General features: G+C 40.0%; 1 long non-coding RNA gene across 1 annotated transcript in view; it reads right to left on the bottom strand.

The window, feature by feature from the left end:
- Positions 1–8466: 8466 nt before the first annotated feature.
- The window catches only part of LOC141796411 (uncharacterized), an 86914-nt gene continuing 78637 nt past the window's right edge, over positions 8467–16743 (bottom strand). Inside the window, exon 4 of the long non-coding RNA XR_012598890.1 lies at positions 8467–10125. This is a non-coding gene — a long non-coding RNA (uncharacterized LOC141796411). The remainder of the gene's footprint in view (positions 10126–16743) is intronic.

The raw sequence follows: 16743 nt of genomic DNA, 5'->3' as shown, positions 1-16743 counted from the left end.
TCAGTCAGGGAGACTCTCATCATAGATTTAACCATTTATTGCCGAATAGAATTATAGTTACAGCCTTTGTTACAGGCTCTGCTTTTCAGAGGGATTCCTGGGTTAGCCAACTGTCCCAATTTGGTTTTCCAGGGAGTGCATTGCAAAATCATCCCACATGAGCAAATACATAGTGTGTGAATAGCGTAGGTGAAGCAGGGATTAGTGAAAGTGAAGAGATGTTTAAATACACCCTCTTATTGTCAGAAAGAGCTGTGATTGGTTGATCAGGGTCAGAAACAATGATATTCAACATCAGCTGATAACATCTGGGGGTATGACTTCCATGTCCTGTGTGATGCCTCATTTAAGTTACATTTGACCAAAGTAACTGTACTGAAGTAGTATATTGAAGTATATTACTCTCAGGTGCAAATTACATGTTGAAAAATAAGTAAAAGCAAACCATGCTAACCTATCATTTAGTTTTGTTTAAATGTTAAAAATACAAAGGATGAAAACGCTTGGCTTAAAAAAGAAAAACATTAAAGGAAATAAATATTCTGTGCTAATGTCTTATAATAGAATAATTTCAGGCAGTTGCAGCCCATTTGCACTTATTGGCCATTGCAGACTTGTAAAGCAAATTACATCCAGTTCCTTAGACAGCATAATGAAAACACAAAAATACAAAACAAAACAGACTTGACTCCAATGAGTCAAATTAAGAAACACGAGGTGCTCCTCCATCTCCTACATTTCACAGAGCTCATCATCTCCTGCTACAGGTCGTCAAGCTGCTCGGGTAAACGAGACGTTGCTTATGTAACATCCTCAACCTAACATCTCTGGGGACTGAACACATTGAAATTGAACCCTGTGACCTCTGTCAGGACCCCACTTCTAATGGCTCCTCACAGAGGTCGCTCAGTCATCACACACTACTAACAACCCCGTCTCTTGTTGCCTTAATGTACATGATGAGGGGAAACATTTAAAACTGCAGAACGGGAGTTGTTACACCCGTCGAGTGCACACGTGCACGTGTTTGTGTGCCGTCCTAACTTCAGAGCAGGAATGCCCAAAGGCGAGCACCAGCCTTTATGGTTCAGCTAAAGGTAAAGCTCATTACTCCGGACGAGAGTCCCTAACCAGCTGTCCTGCATGGTTTAACCTTTGGCCTCAGGCACTTTGACTTTCCACTAATAAAGATAGCAGGGCAGAGGAAAATATGTAGAAATATGGGTTTCCACAGAGAGAGGGGGTGTGAGGATTAAGCAGAAGAAAAAAAAACAGAGAAGAGAAACAGCAAAATTGAAGACAGAAAGGAAAAAGGAGGACAAAATATTTAAAGTTTATATCTCTGAAAAGAAACTACGGAAAAGAAGACTCGTGAAACCCAGACACAAGCATCCCAGTCAGAGGGCAAGAAACAATCATGGTAAGGTGCGTTTTAGAGGTAGGAAATGGCCAAATGAAAAGATACATATCTGCCAAAGCAAGAGAAAATAGTAAACATGTGAAGCCAAAGCTGCTTTGAATGGATTTCTTTGAAAGCAAATGCTTCCAGTATGGAGTGAATCATTGTAAAACCACATTCATTTCCTGCCTGTGTTTATCCAAAGAGGGATGAGATACAAAGCTGTCCAGACTTGTTTGCAGTGTGCAGAATAGAGCACAGAGACGGAGATGCACTCACCTCAAACTGGGGAAAGCCATACTTAGGCAACTTGTACCAACACTTATAGAAACAGTAGTCTGACAGCATCCTGGCTACCGGGTAAGATGGCAACAAACTGCTTTGTGGAGTCTAATTCATGTGCAACCAATTCTTCACCATCTACAACACCCTCTTATGAATGACTGAATCAAAGACACAGAGCTGTTTCTTCTTCTTTCCCAGAGACCTATTCTGCCCATGTTTGGCATATAGCAGCCACAGACTCACATGCTTCAATTATGTTGGACTCTATTGGGTTGAAGTGGAGGGAGAGAAAAGGAGCGTTGTTTACAGTACCTACCCGTGGCATCCGGCCACAATGCTGCTTTTGCATAAAGAGGGAAGGCGGTGTTGAAAGGTGTCGGTGTCCACTGTCAGACTGTCGTAGCTCCTCTCTAAACAACTGGAGGAAGAGAGGAAAAGAGAGGGAGAGAAAGTGAGGGACTGGAGCTATTTTAAACTGAGGGCATGAAGATTTAAACAGTCTGACGTTAACACCAAGATTGTTTTAAATGGAAGAGTAGAAAAATGTGAAACTATTATGAAAACGTTTACACTCCATGCATGCTGGGAAGTGAAGTGATATGCTGGTGATTGCATGTTGAGCCGGCATGAATGAAATCACAATATTTTGCTTCAGGCTGTATTTGTGTAAAGTGTGTGTCTGTGTGTGTTTGTTAAATAAGGAAACCACAATCTGATTGAAATCTCTAATGTCTAAGATTGAGATGTTTGAGTAATGATTAAAAACTGGTCAATCTGTTCTAATGAGCGCTTCAATGGTCCAAATAAACAACTTTATCATAAGGGCCTGTCTCCACTAACTGCATTTTTTTTTGACTGGCCATGCCTATTTCCTTCACAAAACTGGTTAAAGTAATTGTTTAGGGGCTCAGCTTCCTAAGCACTTAACAATCTCCCTCACAGGCCAATCAAAATTAGGAAGAGGCAGAACTTCTAATGTACACTTTGTCAATACTGAAGCTGGAATTTTGAGCAGAGAAGAAAAAGCTACTGCCAATGCTAAGACACAAAATCCATCACATTTTTTTTCTCAAAAATAAATAAATAAATTTGTTCTTTACTGAGGGAAAGGGGGGAAATATATTGCATGAATAGAGTTTTAAGACAGACTTAACAGTCATTATGACTTGAAGTACAAATGCCACAAGATACTTTTGTGACCCAACAACATTAAGCCTCTGTAGGAAGTGCTCAGAAATTGATCCTGTGAATTCTGCTAGTGCAAAAACTGGTATTAGCAGACAGAGGCTTTACACTGACATAGAAGATGAAATGTAACAAAATGAGTATGAAAACATGTTAAGATCTGTAAATATGAGTAATGGCTGTAAGTATAAAGATAACTCGATGAAAATAACAAAACCTAGGCTAAATAAAGGTGTATGGTCCTCTGGTAATCTTTAAACATACACGTTTTTTTTTCAATTCAATTTTATTAACACTACAAGGACAGAAATTACATGCAAAAACAAAACAAAACAATACAGTACCAAACCAATAAACTTGACGTGGACATTTTGCCAGAAACTATAGAAATCATGTTGAGTTACTTTTCTTAAGAAACCTTAATAATTGCTCTTTACAAAGTCTTCACTTGCCGGGTTTTGTGGGTATCAAGACAAAATAATGATATATATATCAAGTACAATACTTTGATAACTCCAGCAGCTGTGACACAGTTTTGCAATAAATGAGTCCTGAACCGGAGATCTGATTGGATGAGAGTTTAGGGGGCTTTAGGCTTTGTGTATGTATAAGTTGTCATAGGCAAAATGTTTTTAAGATCACACTTAAAAAAACAAAAACAAACAAAAAAAAACATTATTTTTTTCAAGTAAGAACTGTCTTTTAATTGATTGAAATGCTAGATCTGAGTTACAGGGCTTCCCAAAGTTACTGTCAACAGACTTGATATTTGACTTGTTGGACAGAAAGATACAGGTAAGTGCAGATAATGTGAAGTGGTTTAAATGTGGGAAAACTACAGTTAATGTTATGGTTGCTCGTCACAGTGCTGATTGTGAAACCAATTCTGCTTCTGATGTAAAAAAAAAAAAAAGGTCTGGTTGAAACTTCTGTAAAAAACTTTGGTTCTTTGTCAATTTTAATACCTCCAACAAAGATGCACATCCATCCTAACTATTACACTCATTGCCACACGCAGCGACTGTTTCAGCCCACTTTTTCTGACACTGTGGCAGTGACGGGCTTCGACAATTTCTAACAGTCACTCTTGGTTTTTTGTGTTTTTGTAGGTCATAAATAATCAAAAATCCATTTCTTTTTGTCCATTCTCCAGCCACACAGGAGGTTTGAATGAACAAAAATGACAACTGTTGCTTTCTGTTAACCACCATGTGCTGTTTGTATAACTGTTGTATAAAACTGATATCGTGCTTGAGGTTGTGATGTTTGACTGGAAATTAGCCCGCTGTGTATCAGCCTGCAGCCTCATGCCCACAACTGAATCACAGCTTGCTTTTTTATTGCTAAAACCAGTAAAAATAAAAACATCAAATTTGGTTTGTGAAAACATATTCAGACTAAGCTGCTGACTTATTTGTCCTGGTGTTTATGTACTGTAGCTATATAAACAACAGATATAGGTAAGTGTCAGGAAACACATAACTAAGAGCATTTGAAGTGTGTGTACACTAACATGCACCTGCCTTCCTGGGAAGTAAAAAAAACAGTGGAGGGTAAATAAGCGTGACTGTGTTGGACAATGTTTCTGCTGATGCAACCCCTCCTGCACAAACCGGCCTGTTTGGGGAAATATAAGAGAAGGAGGATAAAGAGCAATGAGGGGAGAGAGACAGACGGAGTTCCCAGATGTGAGCGATATGCGGGTGATAAAGCTCATATCTCAGCATGTTTACACTCAGAGAAGTGCTGCTGTGGACTATCTGATGGCCGGGTTAGAAACAGAGGTGTTACACTTATCAACACATTCTTTCAGCACCATTCAAACTGACTGTGTCCTCTGCAAAGAATAATCAAATCTGTGTTAGACTTTTATAAAGATTACAACATGACAGGAGGAAGGATAACCCCCATTCATGTTTTTTCTACTCTAATCTGAGCTAACAGCAAGAAGCTGTGCCAAAGGAAGGAAAGAAAATATGATAGAGAACATTTCCTCATTCATATTAATGAAAGGATCTGTCATTATGTTGGGAAATCAGATATTTATAAAACTGCCATCTGCAAATCCCGGGAATGTGCGAGGGTGAGTGTGTTTGAGTGTGATGCAAATATCCAGTAACATGCCTTTCATATTGAATATCGCAACAAACTGAGAAATCTGGATTAGATAACTGTTTTGCTGTCATTTTGGAAAATTTGCTTTTTCAGTTTTGTTTCATGAGAAAAATGTCCAGAATGAGAAACACAAACTCTAAACTGTGAATTTGCAACACAATACGGACAAACACACGAAATGCACGGTATAATCCCATAAAACGCAGCATAACCTCTGCAGCTGTTTTAGCTGCTGTTTGTCTGTCTGTGCATGCATGAGTGACCGTGAATAAGAGCACCTCTGATTACACAAGTGTGTAAGGGTTTAAGTCTGAATGTATGCTCGAGCGTGAGTGTGTGTGTGCTTAGTGCTCTGTGCAAACACACAGACACAAGTCTCAAGCAGAGGGAGAGGGAGAAAAATGTGCAGCTTGAAAATATCCGTCCTGTCCTGACATGTCTCATCATTTTGGGTTTCACACCAACGGCCTCTTCAGGCACAGCTGTCTGCTCGACGGCCTGACAGTAGCTGTAAACTCACCAGCTGATCCAAAACAAGACAAGAGGAAAAGTCTGTTTCTCAACAGATCAGATTATTCAAACCTGTCTGTTATCAATTTTCTCCTGTTCGTATCTAATCACAAACATTGTGTTAGGACACTGCTGGAGCTTAAGTTCTCTTAAAAAACACAAAACCTGGATTAGAATGTGACACCAGTTGTTTCTGAAAGCATGTAATTGATAGCAGAAGGTATGCTTCAGACAGATAATCAGGTACGGTAATGTATCTGAGTCAGGCTACAAGTTTTCAGGGATTTGGTTTTTGAGATTATAGAGGAAGGAGTTCAAGAAAACAGTAAAAGTCAGTGGATGTCAGGAAAAAAGGATGAATTAGTTTTTCAAGAGAAGCTGGAGTCTGGCCCCAGCACTGTGCTTGTTTAACTTGATCCTTCCACATTTACTTTCACGTCTCCTTGAGGAGCCAAATCTGATCTGTCTTATCACTGTCTGATTCTAATTTCCTCCAAGTGTCCTCTTGAGAGCAGTTCCCTTAACCCCTTAATGCCTGAATTAATTTATAATTATAAAAATAGATCATTTTTTTGTGATTTGTGGTCTTACAGATGTTTAATTAAGTGGAGATTGTTAATTTGAGAGTACAGTACACATAATAGTTACAACTAAGTTATATTTCATATATAAACAGACATGAGAAGTTCATCCCCTGACCTATGTATTGCAACATGGTGGATCCGATAGGATCTTTGGTTTGTGTAGGATATGAATCAATAGGTAATAATGAGCTGCATCAGGACCTGACAGGGTATGTTGCAAATTTGTGACAACATGCATCAAGGGTTTAAACAAGAATCTGTTGAAATGGGTGCTCATATTATTTCTTTTTTGTGCTCTATTGTTGCTCCAAAGTCCTTCAAAAGATGTGATGAAAAACAGTGTCCCTCATATCTCAAATACATAGTTAATTCTGACGTTGTATAATGTGCTTGTGTACCCCCTTTCAAAACAAAGAAATACTTAAAGAGGAGGTATTGTGGTTAAAAAAAAGTTGATAGATCAAAAACCCTAGGACAAGTTCGTTAAAATATTTAGCTTATAAATCGGCAAGTTACGATGTTAAGGTCTAAATAGGGAAGTTTGTGTTCCGAAATCACGCTAGTCGTAAGAGACTTTTTTGTAGGGCTGGGCACAATTGTTACGTACACCAAATGTCAGGGCTGTAGCTCAAAGTAGCCAGAGGGGCTGCGGTTTTTAGCCCCTAGGGGGCGCTATGGAGCATTCTTTTTTGGGCAAGCACTGGAATCATACATTTTTCACCAGGATTGAATTTTGGGGCTAGATGTGTGTTCGCCTTTTTTCCAAGCGAAAGGCACACGATTTGGGGTTAATGGCGCACACAGAAGAAGAAGAAGAATCGCAAGGGTTTCAATAGGGCTTGGCCTCGATTCTCGGCCCTGAAAGAAAAAAACAAAAAAAAGGTTTATACTGTCACTCACCCCCAGCCACTAGACAGAATTTGATGATTATGGCTTGTCCTCCAACTGGTCATGAACCACTTAGGAGACCCTCATCTGATGAAGACTTCATCAGTTCAGCAAGTCTTGTGACGCAAACAGTGAAAAACAACCTGTTTATTTGTTGTTGTTTTTTTGTTTAAAAGACCTACTTATGGAAAAGTAAACAATAGCCAATCACAGTTCTAGGTCTCAATGTGGCACCAAGGGTGGTGAATCAGACTCCACAAAGTCAAAGTACGTCAAGATGACATTTTAGTTTTCTTGGCTTTTTAGACCTTAATTACGCAGCCAACCGGAGATGGATGTAGACGACAAGAGATGAGAGAAGAGAAGGATTTGGAGTGACTGTCAGACTGCAGCTCATGGACGGTCCTTTAAACTCCGAGGCCACCACAGTGCCCTTAATTATACTGGTTTTAAATCTCTGCTGAGAAGTAAACACAGTGAACATCAGCAGGAGACGTTTACGCCTGTGGTCCCATTTCAACATGAGTGAGTTATGAGAGCTGGAAACGACACTGATGCTTAGCTTCACTGACAATTTGTCCCAGTGGAGGGGTGTAGTATTGTGGAAGAATTAGTCTACCCGGAGTTCATCACTGTGAAAATAGAAACCTTTAATAGTACCGCTGACAGGAAATTTCATAATGCAACAAAGATCAGTGCTCTTGAGTTATTATTTTTTGAAATCATGGAGCCAGGAGCTGAGTCCAGAAAGGATTTTTTTTGTATTTTAAGATGGTGTGCACCACCACAAGTTGGAGACAAACACTCACAACTCAAGACTGTCTGGTTTTGGGAAAGCCCTAAAAATCCTTCAAGATATATAGCCAGATCTAACACATATTATATTGTCATTTATATTAAGAATTTTACAGTGTATTGCATATCTGATGTTCTCAGTCAGATTACCTCAGGATAAGTTTTTGTAGCATCCTTCTGCAGGATTCTATAAAACTTGGTGAAAGTTATAATCAGAACCACAGTGGTCACTTTCAAGGTGGAAAATCCATCGGTTCAGTTTCAAAAGTGCTTTTCATTAATAAAAAAAACCAAACAAACTATTATACAAAATATTCCCTGAGTTATTCCTCAGTATGAAACAGGGAATAGGACAAAATAATGCTAAATTTCATTTTTTCCCCCCCTTTTTGTTAATGAAATGTCCTCTAGATTGGCAAATGTTTACAAAACTGACAAGGACATAAACTTTATTTACTATATTTATAAATTTTTTAATTTAGCTATTGAATTATGTATTCACTTTTTTAAATACTACCTTTTTTTATCCAGGTTGGTCCCATTAAGATCAAAAACATTTTTTCAACAGAGACCTGACCAAAACAGGCAGCAGCAAAAACACAAAGTAACAGATCAAAAATCAAACATACAAAGAAAAGCAGAGTACAGTTTACTAAACATAACATAATGGATTAAAATAAAACTATTTATGAGTCATATCCGGGAATCCATTGTTCAAAACAGCCGTGCTTAAACATCAACATTCTGTAGAATCTGCTGTCATGTCATTCAATCCAGATTAAAAACATTTAAGGCCACCAGCTCCATAAACTTTAAATGATTCTGAATTAAATTCCAGTTTCAGAAGTAAAAAAAAAAGAATATCATAATCTGAAATAAGTAAAGAGAAAGTTGCAGCAACAAGCCGATTTTTTACAACAAAAGAAAAACTCAACTTGTTTCTAATATGCAAACCCAGTTTTAGCCTCAGCCTCAGCATTTATCTTTATCGGCAGACCATATATTCAAATAAATAATTTGCTTCCACTTGCTTTACCATTTTGTAGCTGTGGAAATTACCACTTTGCACAATGCTGGTCCTGCTTACCCTGTCAGGATTCCGACCAACAGCATCAACCCATTCACCATGAATTAACCCTCACAGGTTATTCTCAACATCTAAAACCAGGTCAGAACAGTACAGTAGCTTTGATAACTAACCAGGTAGTATGATTTCAGCAAATCAAAGTACATTTTTAATCTCTAAAATACCTTTATAAATAATAAAAGGGATCAATATTTTTTCATTATGTTAATTGAGCACATTATATGAGGAGCCGGGTGAGTAATAAATTCAGACCTTTAAAGTGAAAGTTAATCTTAGAAACAGACACATCATCCTCTTCCCACAGCCTGTGACAGTGACATCCCTGAGCAGCTGCTGGCATTTATCACCTGGTTTGTACACACACACACACACTTTAACACACACTGCCACACACTGTGATGAGGCAACAGGTAACAGTGAGTTCCTGTAACAAGCAGACGAATGTTAGCGATCTTCCTCCGCTCAATCTACTGTGTCACACTGAGCTAAAAGGAAACTCAGCAGCGTGTGTGCTTGTGTGTGTTTGAACTTGCACATGTGCTCACATACGTGTGTCAGTGTGTGTTGGAGTTTTGGGAGCGGGGTGAGGAGGGGGCTGGAGGGGGGGTTGAAGAGCAGCATGTACACACATAAACTTCCTCCAGGCACGGGGAGTCATCCTGGGAATATTTATCTTTGCTGGTAACGCAAAGAGGCAGCCAACCTCTAATCTGGCCCTCAGCTATTTTCTCTGAAATCTCCAAAAAAGGGAGGGAGGGGGGAGGAGATGAGGAAAGGAAAAGGAAGGAGGGAGGGAGATAGGAAAGTCAGGGTGGAAGGAAAGAAAGATCTCAGAGAAGGATTGAGGATGGAGGGAGGATAAATGGGAGAGACAGGGCTTGTCTGGTGCATGAGCATGAGGATTAAACGTGTGTTTCAATATGAGTGTGTGTGGGGATTGAAGGTGTCCGTGTTTATGTATGTCTCTCTTGTTTGTGTGTGTGTGTGTGTGTGTGGGTGTGTGTCCAGGCGGGTCACAGGGGGGTGCCAGGGGCTGGGTGATGAGGCGTGTTCTGGATCTTGTGTTCGGTGTGTCTGTGAGGCAGAGCGAGGTGGGGTGATGGAGGTATGTGTGTGTGAGTGTGTGTGTGTGTGTGCGTGTGAGGCAGTAGGCCGTGCCCCCCCAGGCTGAAGCTGGATCTCTCAGTGTGCGGCTGATTCGAAGTGAATGGCAGCGTGCCGTGTGGCTCCATCGTGGCCAAATGACTTCTGACACTCCTCGCCTTGTTCTCTGATGTCTGAGGAGACAAGAAGACACACACACACACACACACACACACACACACACACACACACACACACACACACACACACACACACACACACACACACACACACACACACACACACACACTGGAGCAGATGCATGCACACATGTACGAACAGAAAACTGGAACATTTGACAAGATGTTTTAAATTTTGCTTCCTTTTGTCCTCTGATGGAAAATTCGATGGAAAATTTGATGCTCCAATGTCTCCCAAAGTAGAAACATGACAGTTGCCTGCTCTGTTTGCTTTCATTTACTTGTATTTATTTACTCTATACATGTGTTTCACTTTAACATCTCTGACCTGCACTTGTATGGGCCTGAGGGAGGAGGACTGTCAGGGGACGGAGCACAAACAGAAGGAACAACGCGACTCCTGCCGTATTGCCTCCTTGCTGCATCTCCCTGTATTTCCATCTCATGTCTACATCCAACATATGTGCATGTATGTCCGAATCATTCACTGCACCATGACTGACCACAAACACACGCACACAAACACAAAGCATTTGTCTGGACAGTCAGTGTGTGTCCATTTGGGTTGTTTTGAGCCTCTGTCGTGTCACATACAGTCTGCTCGGTGCTCCGCTCGTCTGTCCTTGCCTCAGGCCGGACTCGTCCAAGACAAGCACTTGATGTGACTTGGGCCATGTTTTCTAGAACGGCTCATCCTTACTGAACTCTTTGGATCTCTTTGAAGCACAGAGGGGGCTTTTCAGTGAACGTAAAAGTCCCAGGGAATGACCACATGACTAGAAAGACCCAGAGATGCAGGGAAAATAAGCACTGATTCTCTTTGGTAGAAAAGATCAGAGGAAGTTTCATGATCTCCAAAGCCAGAGATAACCAGTTTATCATTTTATAGGAAGTATTTAAGACATCCCAGTGTGCTCTAACTAGAATTTCAGCACAATTTGGTTGAGACATGCTGAAACCAGGGCATCTCAGACCAGGATTTGACGATTTATTAAGCAATGAAGAAAAGGGTGTGACATCAGTGTGTCTGAAACTAAAGTACTGTCTTTAAAGTCCATTGTATGAGGATTGAAATGATTATTTGACGACTTTTCTCCACAATGAGTATGCAGACATGATTTCAAGATATTTTACTCTTCATACAAAAATCCTTAACATAGCATGTTGGGGGCCGTGTGATGTTGAAAAGAAGGTTGATGGACATCATTGAGGGAGCAGTGCACGCTCACCGCTTAAACTTTGTATAACAGAAACACTCACACAAACCAGGAAAAAAAATTAAACCTCAAATTATTTATTTAACACAAAAATTATTTTGCCTTATCTAATCACAAAGTTTGCAGCCATGCTGAGATCTGTCTCTTTTTTTTCTTCAAATTTATAGGACTGGGTGATACACATACTACATTTTTATACTAAAATCACATGTTTAAGATAATAATTAAACAATTGTAGTTACTCATAGTTGTTAAAGTAAAGAGTGAAGATAAAGAAGATAATGGTGATAATTTCTATATATGCACACCCTGGCCACCCCTACTTATGTCACCGGCCATGACACCCCATTCTGATAGTCTGGACACGCCCCTGCACAGAGGCACATAGTAGCATTGGTATGAAAGCTGACAGGCTTTCAGGTTTTTTCAACAAAAGCTGGAGGAAAACTGCTCTGTTGATTTTTAAAGAATGAAGGGAAAGACAGGCAAACTGCAACTTCTCTCCAAAAAGTGGGTCCAGTAGGAGCACAAGGAGGATTAACGAATAGCTGGTGCATAATGTGCGCCACTGAATTCACGCCACCGATCACCATTACAGTCCCCAAAAACAGATCAGGATGAAGTTTAAAGTAGATACAAACCCACACAGAGTGACAAGGGGACACTTCTGCCCGAGCTGACTTTATATACGGATAGAAACACTATGATGCAGCAAAGAAAACAAAAGTTTACTCTGCGACTCACGGGATATTTAAGATGTGACTTGCATCATTTCAGCAAAAAAAAGTGTAGAGCTGGATGGTAACATGTATCTGTGAACACTGATTAATGACCAAAGTAAGCACAGAATTTTCTCCAGTAACTGCGTGTCTTATGTGCGCGCACTGGGGCTGAATTCCACAGTGCATGATGAAGATGCTGAGAATTGTAAACGGCATTACTTGCCCGAGTTCTGTCTCCATCAGTTTCGACCACAATAGGATCCCACCATGAGTGTGAGTCACAGTCGAGGCAATTTTGGTCACTTGTACAAGAGCCCTTACAGTTTAATTTACACTTAAAATATCTGAAAAAAAAAAAAAAAGTTCTGAAGGCTTTTATTTTGGTGTGGTGGTGCGCCATGGCCATTTACATGTAGCAGAAACCCTGAGATGGATGCGAGAAGTGATTCCAAACTGTGAAGGCAAAACAGCTATAGCTCCCCCTGTTGATTGGCTGCAGTAAAGGTCATAAACCCTGTCTCTTCCATATTAACTTTTGGAATGGAGGTCAAACTGTAAAATTAAAATGCATGGTTTTTTAAACATGGTTTGAGTGCAACTGTTTATTTTTCTGAGAAGTGAAGTTTGAGTTGTTTATTTGGCTTAAAAGAATGATGAACTGTCAGCTATGTTAACAAATACAGGCTTCTGCGGTATTCTGTAACAGATTAGCAGATTAGAGGCGGATCAACCAGAGAAAACACAGAGAATACTGACACATGCATGGCCTGCCTACATCAGACTACATCAGACTCAGCACAGTGATGCACACAGAGAACATAGCGACTGAAGTCAGTTTGGTCCGACACCATCCTCTAATACCCAGGCAAGGTGTGAATGGCCAGTGTGACTGCACCCTAAGTACCGAGTGGCTCAGCCACAAAGGACATTTCAGGTTAAATTGTCTCAAGCCCAATTTCAGCAGTGGGATGTTAGAAATTAGAGATAACCACCTCTACTGAGTTTGTGTGAATGTTAAATGAATGCAACAACATGTGAAATATGGTCTGAGCATATACTATACGTGCAGGACCACTGCTGCAAAAACTTTACAAAACCATTCAGCATTTTATCTTTTCAATGATGGCTACAGACATTTCTTAAATGTTAATTCACCAAATAATAAATAAATAAATGCCAATAATTCTCAAAGCCACAAGTTTTTTTTATTTTTTATCCCATTACAGCCTCTGGGAGCAACGAGCGACTTTTCATGCCTCAATTGAAAAAGAATTCCAGGAAACAACATCTAAAAGCAAAACTATTGACTACAGATATCTGTTTTCTGACATTAATTCAACCTGAATTTCCCTTTGACATTGAATTGCATTTCATTAAAGAGGCTAGGATAACGCTACTTAGCGCAGACAGACTTTTTAACCATCCCAGCTGAAACACTCGAGGACAGTATAACGTTAATAAAAGCTAGTGTTCTTGCTGTTTTGTTTAAATGACTCTTTACAACATCTTTTTAGTATCATGTCGATGAAGAAATAATGTAAAATATGACTCAGGATTATTCAGACAATGATCAAACCAGCAGTTGCTTCATCTTTACACTCACAGCAGTAAATGGAACAAACCTTGTACCAACATCTTTTAGACCATCATTGTAAACAGACAGTGGAAGCAGCACTGCAGGAAAAGAAGCTTTGCACGACCCTGACTTGGACTCGAGTAAACAAATAACCAAAGTAAGATTTTCCATGTAACTGAAGCCTGACGCACAGACTGTATATGTGAGTATAAAATGAAGAACAGAATGGTTTTGGGTGGTTAAGTGATGGTTGATTTATGGTGCCACAGCAGTGATGAGCGTGCTGAGGCCTGCAGGCTGCTCATTGTGTCACTCTGCATTCATGACCTGATGGGAGAGGAAGATCCAGGTGATGACTTCAACTGGAAATGTTGCTGGTTTTATGGGTAATTTAGTGTTTTTTTTCTTTCTCAGCCACACCCCAAATCTCATTCTCTCTCTGCACACACATACACAAACACACAAAAACACACATGATGAGACTCGCCGTATTAAGAGTGAAAAATTGACGAGTTTTACATGAACAACAAATTATTCAGTGATGATAAGGCACAAATAACACTACTACACTGATTTTCAAACTCAGTTAGTAGTTAAGTTTAGTGTCCAGAAGGTAAGCAGGTTATTTGTCAAGTGTTACTTGCAGCCCGGTGCTCTGAGACGTGTCCGTGACGTATAATGTTGTACTCGTTATATCACACTAGTGCTCATCTACCAACTCCAACCTCACTAAGCAGAGCAAAAGCAACCCGGCTCTTCATTTTATTAAAAGACCCTCAAGTTTAAACAGACCACTGCAGAAAAACTGCTGCATGTGTTTTAGCCTTTAGCTCGGCTGTATCACTCTCCTGTTTCACTTTATTCTGCTCTTCTGTCCTTTTCCTGTCTGACAGTTAGGCTCTTGTGTCCACCATCACTACAAAATTAATCACAGAAATCATTTTCAGCAGATAAAAACACAGATATCTGTGTTTTATCTCTTCTCATTTCTACACTTTGCCAGACAGTGGTGTTGTTGTAGAGATCTAGACGTGCTGTAAATCAGTCTGGTCCTGATTGATCTGATCGGGAAGCTAAGAAGTAGCAGTTTGAATTAATCTGTAACCAGCAATAGTGGTGCTGATAATCTCATTCTTAAATGTGGAGTATGACCAGGCACAAATCTAGAAGGTAGACTTTCTCAAGACCCTTTAAGGCTTCTGAGTCTCCTGAGTCTTCATCAAGTTTTCAAGATTCCTGAAATTGCCTCACAATTTGTCGTCATGAACATGATCTCAACACAACAATGACCGGTAAGTGCAAATTGTGTTTTTTTTTTCTTTGAAATGTCCATGTCTGAGTTTGACAAGATCAGAAAGAAACTGTACTATGTTTGATTGGCTTGAGCTTGGCGAAATTTGGTTGTTAATGTGTAATGGTGTCTTTCAGCTAGAATTTTGGTGGCAACAATCTACACTGACTCACAGAATGCATTTGGAGCAGCCTGTGATTTTGCTCAGACATTGAGGATGGGGGGGTTCCTGAAATCCTCAGGAAAGCCAGTTAAACATCACCATTTGATCAGTGTTTGGTTGATGCTATTATGCTTCCAAAACAGCTTGCTTTTGCTAAATGTGAGGCTCGCACCTCAAGATCTGATCCCGTTTCAGATGGTAACACACGAGCTGACTATGCAGCCAAACAAGCGGCCATTTCCACTTCCTCTATGGTACAACAGTGTGCCCCCGTAAAACCAGCCACTCTGACTATTTTGCTGTCCTTTAATGATGTTGCAGATATGCAAATCCATGCTCATGATAGGAAGAATAATATCTGGGTTGTCTTCAAAACATGGAGTCTGGCTTGTTGCTCTGCCCTTATGGGCATCCTGTTTGACACCACCCCCTCCTTCTTGTCTTGGCTTATGTGACCATCTACTGCCATTATCAGGGCCCTTTATAAATATGTAAACAGACTTTGTACATATGCCAAGCTGTCAAGGCTACAAACATTTGTTGGTTATAACAAATATAATAAACAAGAAAGGAAAATGCTAAAATAGTTGTGCAAAGTTTGATAAGAAACATCATCCCACGTTTTGGGGTACCTTTGGGGATCAATAGTAATAGAGTAGTGATAGAGTGATAGAGTGCCCCAGCAGTAGCGCTAGAGTTTCAATGGCAGTTACATGTTCCCTATCATCCACAGAGTTCATGTCATGAATTAACTCCACAATTAAAGAAAAACTAACTTAAAACATGATGAAAACTGGTTTAAAAGGGCCTGATGCTCTACCAGTCGTGCTTTACTCTATTAGGAGCACACCGAATGCCACAGTTGAACTGAAGAACTGTACCAGCTAGCGTCAAGTCATTGTGGAGACTTTTGGCTTACATTTCATAAATGAATTAGTCTGGTCAACCACAGATACTGAGAAATAGCATTTAGAAATAACCTATTTTGGCATTTAAATGTTTTGGCACATCAGCAATAAAGACCTCTCAGGGCCTTTAAAACATTTGTTGCATCATTGAACAAGAAAATAAGGAGACCTCTGTGGAAAAGTTTAATCCTCAGGCGAACATTTCCCTCTAAAACCTGCAGAAACTGTTCCCCTCACTTTCCAAACATTTCCAAATGTTGCTTAGGGAAAAGGTGTTGAAACACAATGTATAAACATGCACCTGTCACAACTTTTTGAAGTTGTGGGCATCAGTTTTGAACTGAACTGGAATACAAAGATCTGAACTGAAAAATTTCAAGTATTCCAGTGTAAAGTGATAATAAATTAAATTTACTTCAGCCAATAGCTGGCTGAGGGTTTTTGGTTTTGCAGAGCTTTTCTTCACAAGACACATAACCTAAAGATGTTGTGTCCTGTGTACTGTGGGGTAACCTCGTATTTGGGCGTGCTCATTATGTGCAGTTTGTTTTAGCGGCAGTGTGAATGGGATTAGGGAGTGTGTGTACAGGCTCCCTCAGTCATCAAATCTTTTATATTTAATAACTGAAGCTGTCCACATACACAAAGCTGCGCGAGGCTGCATTCCCCAGTGTGCATGAATCTGTGTGTTTGTGTGTGTGTGGTAAGTGGGAGATCTCAGAGTGGCTTGTTTGC

The sequence above is a fragment of the Halichoeres trimaculatus genome, unplaced genomic scaffold (assembly GCF_033239565.1).
Source record: "Halichoeres trimaculatus isolate MK-OKI-2021-1 unplaced genomic scaffold, fHalTri1.1 fHalTri1_scaffold_1, whole genome shotgun sequence".
Classification (NCBI taxonomy): Eukaryota; Metazoa; Chordata; class Actinopteri; order Labriformes; family Labridae; genus Halichoeres; species Halichoeres trimaculatus.
This window is presented reverse-complemented; position numbering and strand designations above follow the sequence as displayed.